This window comes from Anopheles coustani, chromosome 2 (genome assembly GCF_943734705.1).
Source record: "Anopheles coustani chromosome 2, idAnoCousDA_361_x.2, whole genome shotgun sequence".
NCBI lineage: Eukaryota > Metazoa > Arthropoda > Insecta > Diptera > Culicidae > Anopheles > Anopheles coustani.
This window is the reverse complement of record NC_071289.1, coordinates 60,924,207-60,937,762: the sequence shown is the minus strand read 5'-3', so window position 1 is coordinate 60,937,762 and position 13,556 is coordinate 60,924,207. Positions and strand designations below refer to the sequence as shown.

The 13,556-nt window shown below is 43.4% G+C and overlaps 1 protein-coding gene across 1 annotated transcript in view; it reads right to left on the bottom strand.

Moving 5' to 3' along the window:
* The window catches only part of LOC131264747 (breast cancer anti-estrogen resistance protein 1), a 124,593-nt gene that overhangs the window by 22,404 nt on the left and 88,633 nt on the right, over positions 1-13,556 (bottom strand). The gene's annotated exons all lie outside the window — the stretch shown is intronic.

Sequence of the window (13,556 nt, the reverse complement as noted above, 5' to 3'; positions counted from 1 at the left end):
TTAAGTGCGCCAATTTTTACTCGCGTTAGCAACGATGCTAAGGAGTGGGTTCAACTGTTTCCAATAATTTATACGCAAAGGGAAAATTATTAGGGATTTTATCAATCAGAAACTGTTAAAAAGTAAGTATTTTCAATGAATCGTGGTTAGATTCGGCGCTTTTTGAGATTTTTATGCTAATTTTGAAGCGAACAATTTTGCGCCAAGTTTGGCTCACAGTGTTCCTAATTATTCTCCGTGGAGAATATGACTGTTTGCGCTGCTAGATATTTTTGAATCATAGAAGGCTTTGATGAATGAGATTATAAAAGTTAGCGATGAGATATGTAGTTTTATTTCCACGAGAGAAGCCAAAGTCCACTGCAAAAAAGCTAAATTGTTTTTTAAATTGCTGTTGAAAAGTGTTTCTATTGTTTTAAGTTTACTTTTGAATATATCTGTTGAATTCAATGAACTACATCCATTTTGTTTTAAGTGCGCCAAATTAGGAACACATCGCGCCAAGTAAGGAACATTGCAAAAACCATGCGCCAAGTTAGGAACATAATGTGCCACACAAATAGTTTCTGAAACTTGAAGAAATAACAATTCAAGAGTTTCTCACTTATTTTTCTTATATTCTATGGTAGTTAGGCTAGCACTGTGCAAAAAATGGTATGATTTGACCGAACATTTTTTTTGTTGTTCAACTTTTTATGCAGAATTTCCTTAACCGCGCCAAATATGGTACATCTACGGTACTAACCTACTAAAATAAATCTATTTCGTGATTATGAGATGTATGAAACAGAAGGTATGAATAATTGGGTATTAGTATGTTACTCAGAATTAATTTTTTTAGAACTTTTTATAAGATTATGTAAGAATGGGCGAAGCGGTCATAAAACCTTTCCATCCAGAAACGGCCCCAAAAACTGCCATCACTAGGTCCTTCACTAGTGACACAAACAGAGGGTGTTCTTCAACTCACAAAAAAATAAACTTTATGCCACCATGAGGTTGTTCTCGTTCAGTGCTGCCCATTTTCCGCTTTCTATCGCAAAACCATCCGGGGAAAATAGATGCCACCAAGTCAAGACAATTTGAGGACGGCCCCAAATGGAAGTTTCCTAAAAAGTTGTACGGGCGAGGCGTATGGAAAAAAATATAAAAATTACAATAATTTAAAAGTAAAATTTTCTAGCGCTTCTCCCACCGCAGGCGGATGTCAAGCTTTTTGTCACTTTTGCTGGCCCATTTAAAATGAGCCAAAATCAATGAATTCACGAAGGCAGGGAGAAGTACACAAAATGGTCGAACCAGCACAACGAATCGACCCGGGGGCCAGGCAGCGTCTATCCGATTAAATTGTGCGTTCATTTATTTAACTTCCGGTGGGGCCGGTAGTTGCTCCCGCGTCCCGAGTGGCGGTTGGATTTTCTTATCCCCTCCTTTTTCGGAAGAGAATTTCCATCTTTTCCGCGTGAAAGCCATAGGCCATCGTTTGTTTTCCATCGGTCATTAAATTTGGCATTAGCGCACCGAACCGTTCCCGCGGCGGGTTTGTTGTGAAGAGGGCTTTTCTTCGCTTGTAAAAGTTGCCGATTTTCCAGCAAATTTTAAATTCTTCGTATACTAAGCACATTATCCGGGACTATTTTGCAATTGATATCTTTTGCTTGATAATTGACTTTGCGAATTCGAGAGGATATTAAAGTTGTTTTGGTTAGATTCCCATTATGACCCTATGTTGTTTGGTTTTGTGTTATTTTGAAGTAGAAGTTATTGTAGCCGACGCCATCAGGCCGCGTCAATGTTCTACGCGCCGTTTTAAAGCCCGCCATTTCAAGTTTTGAACAATTATTCTCCCAACTGCCATATTTATCGATAAAATAAACAAGACAAAGAAAGGTCAAATCGTTCCTACTCCTGTCCATTTTATACCTCTGATAGTGTTTCTTCATGATAATCTGTAACAGTTTTGAAGTACTTCATAGCCGCGAGGAGTACTATTGTCAGCAGAGGTGTATATTTTTTTATTTTTCAAAACAAACATTTTATTACCATTTCTGGTAGCCAATCCATAAACCCACCATCTCAATGGCTTTGGTTAATTGATGGCGACCTGATATCGGCTCTCCCGGCCCTCAATAAGCTGCCGTTATTTACTGCCGGACCACACCGCGTCGACTGGAGTATTGGCCGAGGAATTAATGGATGCATTCGAATTTACCAAATTTGGGAAACGAAACCGGTAATGGCGGGGTTTCTCACTCTCATAAAATCTGCACTGAGAGTAAGGAAAAAAAAGGTCCGTTCCATTATGACACCCTGTCGATTTTCAGTCAGCATATATTTTGACTATCGAGTATGGAAAAACGGATACGGTGAGGCCACCGAGCAGACCGGGAAAAATAGAGGAGCAGTTAAACGTAAGCCGATTACACATTGACCTCCAACTTTTTATTCGATTTTTGGTTCGACTTGGAGGCACCGCCTTTTGCTAACCTACTGGAACCTTAAACATTTTGTTCTTATTTCTTTGACGAATGACGCTTTGGACCACTTTAATATCGTGACACTCTCTCGACCTTAACGGTAGTTAATTGGTGCATAAAATAAAAGTAAATAGACTTTCGAGATAGGAACGACGGCCGAGATCAGTCAAAGGAATGAATTAACTTTCAAGTTATCTTGCTCGCCTTGATATTTGCTCTTCAGCAGGGCGCACCCCACTGCCTTCACCTGGAACGTAGCCGATAAATTGTCAATTAAAATACGCTGTTTTGTCTTTCGGCGCCGAATGCATTTTATGGACATTCGTATAGTGAAGAAGAACAAAAAACATGAAAATTGTCCTTCGGCGAGGTAAAATCAAATAAATTAGCTTTCAATCGAACCTTCCAGACAAATTGTGCCGATTATCTCTGAGCCTTGTCACTGATCGGTAATTGTTATCGTTCGTGATGTTTGCGTTGACTTTTGACAATCCTTTGCTACGAGATGTACAACAGAGTCTTCAAAAGTATTCGAATGAATAAACGAAAATCGGAAATGCTCTGTTAATAAAATAGAAACGGCGCATTGTCAAACACACTTTCCGACCTGTTGTTGATGCGCGTGGCAAAATTCCTACATCGATCCAGCTTTGGCGAGGATTCTTCTTCTTTTGTCCCTCTTTGCAGGACCTTTCGAACGGCCGAATTTGCATAATGCCCGTAATAAATTTTCTAGCTTTCAAATTGAAATTTATTATTTCGAACTCAACGGAGCGGGGAGATTCCGCGAGGACTCCGCTCTCCACACACACACACGCACACAACCGTTAGGATACTAAAGATAGCGGAAGAAGTTGGTGATGTGGTCCGCATCGGTAATGACCGGGCAAGAAGTGTGAAGCGCAATAATAAAAAACCAGGGTATTCTGGACAGCTCCGTTCGCCAAAGCCAGTTTGCTTCTTGATTTTTATGTTTATGACACACCCAACTTTCCGATCGATTGGGAAGGTTTTGCGGTCGTTCGTTCGAAGTCAGAAGTCGTTCATCTTTTACGATGGCACAAAAATCAATAAAAAATGTTGCGTCCAACTAGGACTCAGCAGTGATCGCCGTCGGTAGATCAGTCGGAGGGTAATAAAAGATGGAAACAAAACGACTCCGCGCTTGTTTTATTGCGTGCAGTCGACGACGGCTAGGAACGGTCTTAAAAATGCGACTAAATTCAATCAACCGAACTAGCCTTAATCCTTACGGAGGCTGTTGTGCAGGCTTAGAGTATGTAAGCCAATAAATTTTAAAAGTTTACTTTTTAACTGTGCTTCAGAATAAAGGTATTGTGCTTCTGATAACAGGTAATATTGTGAAATCCACATTGTTTGCATCCAATCGAGTTGTGGATTATGACGAACGAGGCGCGAGGGATGGCTGAAGCCACAAGGAATCGAAACGTAGGTAATCCCACGGAATGACAAGTGGTAGCTATAAATCTTAAGCACTCGTACGGACACAAAGAACTACTACACGCAGGTAAGTACAACATGCCACCAGGGACAGTCTCCGGGCAGTGAGTGAATGTGCGTCCGAATGTTTCCCTTGAGTGTAAGTGCCCCCGCGGTTGGCGACAAGTGGTTCACCATCGGTTTATGATCGCCATATCTTAATGTGATAAATTAGGATTTAAGATCATTTGCATAAGTGCACCGGGGAGATACGTGGGGACAAATGGATTGATACCGACGCGTGACTACGGTTTATGAGCAAGAAAATGAAAAAAAATTTAAAAACCTGATGCAGAACTACCGGTGGTGGTAAGGTAAACGTTCCGCCACTGGTACCAATGCTAGCATATGGTTATTTTATCTGAGGAATCCGACAGGATTTTTGCGACTTAACACCGTTACGGTGGATGGTGGAGTGGGATAAAGAATTAGACAGGTGTCGCTAGACATATTCGGGGTAAAGTCTACCCTAAATGCGTAGGTAATTGTAACTTATCGCCATTGGAGACATCGAGACCATATTTTCTAATGCATGTTTTAAGACGCCTTACTTTTTCGGCGTAGGGGTAGCAATTCGTGTAAATTTGAAGCGGTGGGTTTCGCTACAGTTGTTTTGTCCACCTGTATGGCAATTTCGCAAGTCCCCCGAGAGCTAAGCCAATGATCTCGGTCGACAAAGTAGATCTCCTGCCAACGCGAGTTCAATCTAGTGGCGCGCCTTCTTCTAACGGGCCTTTGCTGGACAAGCTTCGATTACTTGATTTACAACCGAGTCAGTTCGTTCCAGCCTCAGCATCCCCCACTCGTGTCCCAGCAAGGTGGCAAAAACTCGGCAAAATGTAGTTCGTTCAATCATGCCAAGCGGTCACCCGAGGGAGTCCCGTGGCGAAGCGGAGGATGCACCATTCCGTAGGATGCGCCGGGCAGCCGCAGTTTATTTGCATTCGACCCACATGCATAACACGGGCATCCGCAAATGCGGTCTAAACCCTAAACCGGACCAAACACACCTAATGACACATCTTGGCGTGTCGGAGAGTAAGGCTCCAGCTTGTTGCGGTGTTGCAACTGACCGCAAGTTCTCGTTACAAGTGAGTCAGCAGCAGTAGGGGAAAGGACTCGACATGATCGGGGTGCGCGCCCGACTTTTTGCGTGGGTTTTTTCATTCAGCGTTTTGCGGTTACGACCCGATGAATGGAAAAATGGCACGAGAAAACTGGAACGAGTTTAATGGAAAACGTCGCGACCACATGCACGAAGCGCGGGGTTTTGGGTGAGTTTCGCAGGAAGTGCTACCCACTGCTTCCAGGACGGGTTTCAGCTGATTCAGTTGTTGCAGGACAAATTACAACGTTTTTTACGCAACGCGATATAACGGTATGCTGTAAGTTACAGTTTTGATTTATGCTCTTTGTCAATAGAACAAACAAGTTTATTTGGCTCAATTGCATTTCTGGAAATTAATTTTATAAAAAAAATTATATGACTCAGTAAACTTGGCCAGTAAACTTTCAGTATAAGAAATTCCAGCGTTGAAAAGCTGATTTGCAAATCTTTCAAAAAACGAATCAAACTCGAGAATAAGCAATTAGTTCTAATCATGTATAAACATGTATAAACTGTTTGAAATATCTGTCGAATAATTTTCTTCGTAGAATTAAAAACTATACAAAATCAGCGAATTTATCTTCACAAGTTGAACGTGCACTGGTTTGCAACAAAGACTATTCAACCACAGGCACATGATTGAGCCTATTGCCAGCAATTTCTCGCCTCCATCTTGCCAATTGCATCCAATTTAATGGCGATGAAGCTGGTAGACGATCCGCAGCCAACATTGCAGTCATGTGAATTCAAATGAATTCTTCCAGCGGACCTTGGGTGAACGGGAGAGGGCGCATAAATGCAGTTAAAGTAGCAATTTAACACCCTTTGGGCCGATTTCATATGTTCTTTTTTTCTTTTTTCTCCTCTGTCGTGCTTCCCACAATCTCGGCAAACCACATACTTGGTGCACCCGTGGAAGCATATTTCTGCGGTCCATATTTCTTCATTGACCCGCGTCGTGTCGATGATCGTTTTGCAATTGAAGCACCAATTGCACTGGAGGAATGTGATTTAAATTGAAGCGAACGACACATGAGTTGTCGCAGAGTTAAACTAGTTTAATGACAAAACGGAAACCGTAACGGGGTAAATATTCCAGTAGCGTAAACGTTTAGCGGTTTTAATAGTTGAGGATGTTAAATTTTAAAAGCCCATTTGTTGAGCACCACCACCACAAAATAAAATCTGTGCACAACGGTACTTGTTTTAGTGTCGCTAACCATCTACTGGCTACCGTTTCCTAATTAATTTCGCATTAAACCGTGAAGCGAAAGCGAGCTGAAGCTCTCGTAATGGCGGTAATACCAAAGTCGAAGGACACACGCTGTTGGTGGCAAAGGTGTTACACGGGAATTAACGTTCAATCTGGTGCCGCCCTCGGTGCGGTAGCGTCGTAATGACCATCATCTTTGAACGAGGAAATCGTTCTAAGAAATTAGCCAACCAAACCAGAGAATGATTCTGGGAGCCTTTTTCCCGCTGGAAAGGCAGACGAAGATGGTGAACTGTGTAAGTGCAGGTTGTTCAAAATTTATGAAAATGCTTGTTAGCAACGAGAGTACGACGTTTCGAGGTTAGGGTGGAACCGAACGGGACAAGGTTGTATTAATTTCAGGAAAAAACAGGAAATAACATGGGGAGGGTGGCAACATTGGACAGGAATGAATGCGCTTTGCTGGCGATTGAAAGTATGTTCCACCTCCGTAAAACACAAGCGGCACCGGATAGGGATAATTAAAATTCTCTCAAGCGGATAAAAATATTGAAGAAAATTTGGAAAAGTGATGGTTGAGCGACAAAAGAAAAAACAGGCGAGATTCTTGGCGTTGGTGTTTGCTGGTTATTATCGTCGTTAGGACGGATTTATGTGCCTTGAGATACTTAAATCATTACAAGATGTGCTAGAGGCAACCAACCTGATACACTGCCTTTTAGTAAGCGGTTGGAAGGGAGTTTAGGAGGGGGGCCTGATTACTTAAGAAACCCGCTCCACCTTCGCCTTAAACTTTGAGGCGGAGGATACATAATTAATGGATGCAAATTGAAATTATTTGTCTAGAAACGAACTTGCGGAGAGTCGATTTATTTAAGATTGCGTTGGTTAGTTATGCAAATCTTTCGTTGGAGTTTGATTAATTAGAAACCCATCGCTTTTGTTGAACATGGATAAAGATTAAAATGAACGGTAAATACAATTCTAGATCATCGGATTTACCGTCTAAAATTACTAAACTTCAATAATGGTGAGCTAACCTGACCTTCACGACGGCGCCAGATTGTACAAGTAGAATGCCTTCACGACACATTCTAGCATTCCACAGGGGAAACATACTTTTTCGTACCCTTTTTCCTCCTGCCTATTTCACCGTCATACGTGGAAGGCCATATGTTACGATTGTTTGTCAACATTGTCGCAAAAACAACGAGCAGATCCACACGCGCCATTTGCAATCGCTCGCGGCTTCTGATTGTCGCGGGAAGTATGTAAAGTAGAAGCATTTTCCGATCCTGGCCTCACGTTTCCGTTGGTTATCTCCGGCGACGGGGGCAAAGAGAGTAGTGAACAGCACGTTCCAGCGGCCTAGACACCACCATGCGTGCGCCATGCCGTTATTAACCGGAGACCACAACACAACGTGGTTCGAGGAGGAAATGCGTAATATAAAAAAGATGATTGCGTGAAAAACGTGCCCAGCAGACAAAACTTTGCCACCTTGGGTGGCCTTGCGGAAGAGTGCCGTTGCGTGGGACGGGAAAGCCAAAGGGGTTTATGCTGTCAACTGATAAGCCACCGCCGAAGGGGAAAGTAGCGGCTTACTTTCTGCGTTTCAAATAATTCGCTCGCGAAAGCTGCTAAAACAGCAGGCGCCAATATAAGAAGCATAAGAAATTTTGCCAAGTTTTTCCCGGTGTCGCGTGCAAATTGTACCCGAAGGCCGTAAACATTCCTTCCCCTCGATCGGAAAATGGGGTGGCATGGGTTGGGTAAATCGACGGTTTCCATTTTTCCGTGTGCTTTTCCTTCGCCGGCAGACGATCCACTTTCACTTTTGGTAATCCAATTTTCTGCCATTTTCTCGTAACACCAGCACGAAAAGAAAAATAAACATGGCATGCTCTTTGTGAAGCTTATGGCACCACTGTTCCGGAAGGCTCCATTACCTGCGCGTGACTACGATAAACCTGTTCCGGTACATTGTACGCAGCTTCCCATTGAACCAAGAAGCTGGCGGAATCTGGCGAACGCGTACGCGTAGGACCCCACAATGACAAATGAGTTCCTAAGGTGCGTACGTAAGGAAAGCAAGATTAAACATTGCGTTTACTTTCGATCGCGCGCTTGCAAAGGAGCCAAGACCAACGCCGCAGTCCAAAATCGAGGTACCATCATGGCGACAGGCTACGATAAACAAACAGTGAGCGAATGGAAAGGAAAGCCTCCTTTTTCCCGGGGAGTGGTAGGCGGAAATGATAAATCTGTGCGGTGCTCCCGGATGCGTACAACTCGGTGGCCTTGCCGTGGCGTGGTGTGAAAATGGCACACCCGAAACCTAGAGGCACGGCGACTTCCGGGGAACCGCACCAAAACCAGGATCCAGGTGGGAGGGAAAAGAATGCTAAATTAAGGCCATCAAACAACCCCGAGGCCAGCATGGTACCTTCCTCGAGGGCCCTTTCTGCTGGCCGTAGTTCGCCGCTAACCAAACACACGGAAGGCGCTATCCTGTTTTCTGGACGGAAGGTTATTTTTAGTACACCCGGTCGCGCCCTCTGCCGCTGTTGAATTCTTTATTAAATGAGTACGATCTAAGGAAATGATTATTTTCACCCGGTAGAACGAATGCGCAAGCATCGGAAGGTAAGGCGAAGGAAAGTTCTACACCATCCGTAGTTTGCTGGCTTCTCTCAGCGGGTGAAAGGATGCAAGATTGGGTTAACTTTTCTTCATTCAGCAGAACTTGAATGTGTTTTGTTTTTTTTTTCTTAAAATATTACTTTAGGCAACGGGTTAGTTTCACAAAAAAGGAAGGTGTATTTTAAATGTAAAAGAATATGGTACACAGAAGAAGCATATCTTCTCGCGCTAGTCTCCTTCAGGGATGTCTTATTAAAAGATATTAACAGAGGTGCTCGAAATTCATAACTCAATGAACATTTGTATAATTTCTAATTTCCTTACAGGCTGATTAGCTTTGCTCCCATTTGTAAGATATTTATTTTATTCTAGCAATAAACTTAATCTTACTTAAAGAAACTATTTTGAACGAGAGATCCCCCTTGCACAGACAAATCCTTATGAATAAACTTGGCCTGCAATGGAACGCGTATAAATCATTTGATTGGCTTACGGTTTTACGGAAGTCATTTAACAGAACTCATGTACCGTCCTACCAACGAAAGGCAGAAAAAACAACTTAGATAGCATCAAGGGGAAGAACCAAAACCAAAACAGGATCGAGGCTAGTGAGAAGAAAGTAAAGGAAAGTCACGTGCGTCCTTCACCGGGTTTGCGGCATGTGCTGCCGTACGAAAGCCGTTCTATCCGGTCCGGAGATCCCGTCAAAAGTTTTTACGAGTTGCTATTGGTTTCGATTTTACGACTAAATGAAAACGCACGCGATGCTTGCCGAACGATAATATTCCAGCCGCCATTCTGCGTGGAGCGGCTTCGGAAGATCTCTCGTCGAGAGTTCGATGGTTTTGAAAGGGTATGCCGGGCGTAAAATGTCATATAAAATAAATGACATCCGTTGGTGATAGCACTGGACGCGGCGTTAGAACAACACGAACGATAGCAAACGTGCGCTTTACATCTGCCCTTTTTCTGGGACCTGGGTTTGGGGTGTTTGGCTCTGGTTTTGCTTGGAATGGCTGCACGTAAAGTGTCGATCATTACACCCGAACTTCCAGGAACGCCAGCCTATCTACAGTGATAGGCTGTGTGTATGTTGAGGATGGCGAAATATGACAGTGGACAGCAGCTGTCACATACACAACACCGGTGAGCTTTTTTACCCCTCGAAACTATCTCTACCGACGTACATCCACGACACGGTATCATGGACAAAGTTTTATTTGGCCTCGAGTGGAAGGGAAGGGAAGTGGGCCGAAATGTGAAATGTGCATGCCGTCGGGCATGTTCCGCTAATTCCCATCACCCTTGTGTGACATTTCTGGCAGGGATGGGCACGGCATGATTGGACCACGAATTTATGAGACTTTCAAACCCCGATAAGGATTGACGATTCATCTCGTGCCCGGGGACGAAAGAAACCAGATCGAAATGCTTGTGTTGAAACGATTGGGAAGGTTGGGTTCATCCTGTCATGGAGGAGTGGTCAGGGTTGTTGTTTTGTCATTGAAATCCTTCGCCATTCTCGTGTGCGTGCTCCGGACGTTGCAATAAATCTTAACTTTCAAACGCTGACCTAACCAATGACGCTGGAAGGTTTCTTGTTGTTCCTATCCTAAAATCGATGCTATCGCCCAATCCAGGCTTTCAAACACTTTCAGCAAGGGAAATGCTCTAACCTACCATATCTCGACAAGAATAACACAGGTCTAAATTCCGGGTCAACAACAGTTGAAGCAGAACCACGTTGGGCCTCCTTTTAGAACAAGGATTGTTGAGGATTCCTTTAAAAGAAATTTTAGATATGCTACCTCGTATCAGAATTGCAGAAGTTAACAAACCCATTATGTGTTCGAGAGTTCATCTGCCCCGCAACAAAGAACGACGTCGGGCTTCGACATAAAGCATCTCGGAAAGTAATATGGCCGGCCAGTCTTAGGAGACCCCCCCTGAGGCAGCGTGTCTCGAGAACGCCTGCAGCCTCTTGACCCGGTTTGTTTTTTCAACGAAATGCGCAACCTCAGGTACCGAAAGCCCAAGATGGAACTAAAAAAGAAGAAGCAAAAAGAATGGTTAAACAATGGGAAACAATAGAAAACCCTCGAAGCATGTCCTTGTAGGAAACGGCAAAGAAAGAAAGCGATCCGACGGTATCGTGCAGGCGCAATTTATGTCCCATTAGGAATATTTCATTGCCGTACTGTCGTTCGACTTCGGCTTCGGTGCTTTGTCTTTCGCCAACGGCAGTGGGTCATGTCTTCATTTTTTGTTGACGCCGGGTCACCTGGCCTGCGAAGGTGGTGGTGATGGTGGTAGAAAGTTTTAACGAAGGACACTGGATCGGTCACCTGGAACTAGCATCTCCAATCAGTGTTGGGCCGTGAAAAAACAGAACGCACAGAAGAGTCAAGTTCCATTACAGGAGGATCTGGAAGGCGTGAGTCTGTTTTAGCTTTTGAAGCACTCCAGAACCTACCATTCGGCCGGTTGCCCGAGTCAGTTTTCATTGTTCGTTCTCTGAGGGTTGAAAAATCGCTCTAGAGGGTCGGTCGCTTTCGGGTTCTTTGTTGAGCAAGTGAAAGTGAAAGTTTTCAACTCACCCCACTTGCTCCGAAGGGAGGGATGTTTTAGTTAACTTTCTCCGCGCAAAAAAATATTTTGTATAAGCGAAACACCTTCCAACGACAAGGCCACCGCAGCAAACGCCTCTTGCGTGCCGTTCCGTCTGTCGTTTACAACCCGTTAATGCACCATCAGCGAGAACTTTCGCAAACTCCCCGCCGAGGGGTTGTGGCACAACAAAACATCAAAGCACCCCAAACTCATTCTGACAGTTCTAAAACCAAGCAACCACGGGGGAAGATGCCTTTCCTATCTTTGTTATGGGCAAAAGTATGAAATTTTATCGCCTTCCGTTGGCTTTCCCCAAATTTGGCAGAATGTTTTGTCCTCCAGCTGTCCTTGACATTTGCTCGGTGCCAGCGGAAAAGTTGTCGTCCCCGGTTAGCGGCCGACATTCCCGGTGTTCCGGTGTTTGGTTTCGGAAGCTGTTAGGGGGTCTTGATTTATGCTCATTGATTTTTGTGGTACGCTTTTTCCGATGCTGCAGAAGTGGGGCATCGGGAAGGGAAGACCATTGCGAGATGATTGAGTTTTGAACCGGTGGGTGATAAAATCGACTGTGCGGGCATGTTTCTCGAGCCCCCAGCCTTTACAATGATGCCCTTTTCGGCCACACTCACACACGATCAACAAAAGTTAATTTCGAACTCCCACTGTGGAGTTTTGGTATATTTCAGTAGGCAAGTGGTAAATTTCCAAACACCGGCTGATTGATGCGGAAAGCTTCGAACTCCACGGCCGAACAGATTCCAATTCCAAATAATCTATGCGATGGTCCATAAATATTCGATCGTCTAACAGGCGGGGGAACTTGTTTCGGAAGAACGAGGCCGAAAAACTTCACTAAATAAATTTTACAAACCAAATGTGTGCCGAAACTTTCTCAATAAACCAGTGCCGGGTGGAAAGTAGCGCTACGGCGCCTATGCTTTGTGCTCTTAATCACAACTTTGACATTGCCACACATTGGCTTGTGCCATTATCTCTATACAGGTCATATGGTTCATGAATCGTTGATGTGTTAACTCTTAAAGGTACAGCAACTGACTAATTGCAATGTTCTTACATATCGAACCATAAATTAAAGACATGACTTGATGTCTTTAAATTGTTGTTAAATTGTTGAGATTGTTGAAGGCGTTGTAGTAAAATTAAGTTTCCAAACTTAGAAAACAATATGTTTGATCTCGACTCTTAAGAAATAAATTATGAAGGCTATTTTCACATGTTAAAGACAAAACACGTTTGTGATACTATGATACTATAATATTAATATTGACATTCTGAATACACTGCTTGGGTTAGTAGATAATATGTAAAACGCTGCACTACAAAAGCAAACGTTACCACAAACAAACCTAAAAATGTTCTAAAATTATGTAAATTAAAATAAATGTATTAACAGAAGAAATATTAAACTTAGATTTTCTTACTTTTTGTACGGGGGTTTGACAGAACGCATCGAGAAAGTTGACAAATCGCGTTGTTATCTCATGTTAACCTCTAATGTTCTACTCATGTTCTGCTCTAGTCTGTGCTCTTAAGGGTTAGTTTGATTTGAACCATCCCAAATTTGCCTTATCTCTAGTGTGCTATTTTTTATGTCTCAATTTAACTGCGGCCGCATGTGCTGTGAATGGGCATACGGAGAGATTTTGTACAGAAACGAAGGACCTTTCATTTATATTCAAATAAGGGACTGTTGTGGCGTGCGGATCGGAAAAAACCATGTCACACACACTCCAGCTCCGGCAGTCCTATATCCGCTTGCTAGTTACCGGGGTGATACGATTATGTCGGAAATCCTTGTTTTTATACGTCCTAACATTTTTTTAGAAGGAAATTTTCAAATAGCATGCACCGACCTTGCTGATGGCCATCCTGCAGTGATCCAGTTTGCCCGACCACAAAATAGATTGTGGTTTGCGGCGGTTTGAGGCAACGGATTACCTTTTAACCTCGAACTTGGGATTAAGATTGTTATCGTTGGATTAAC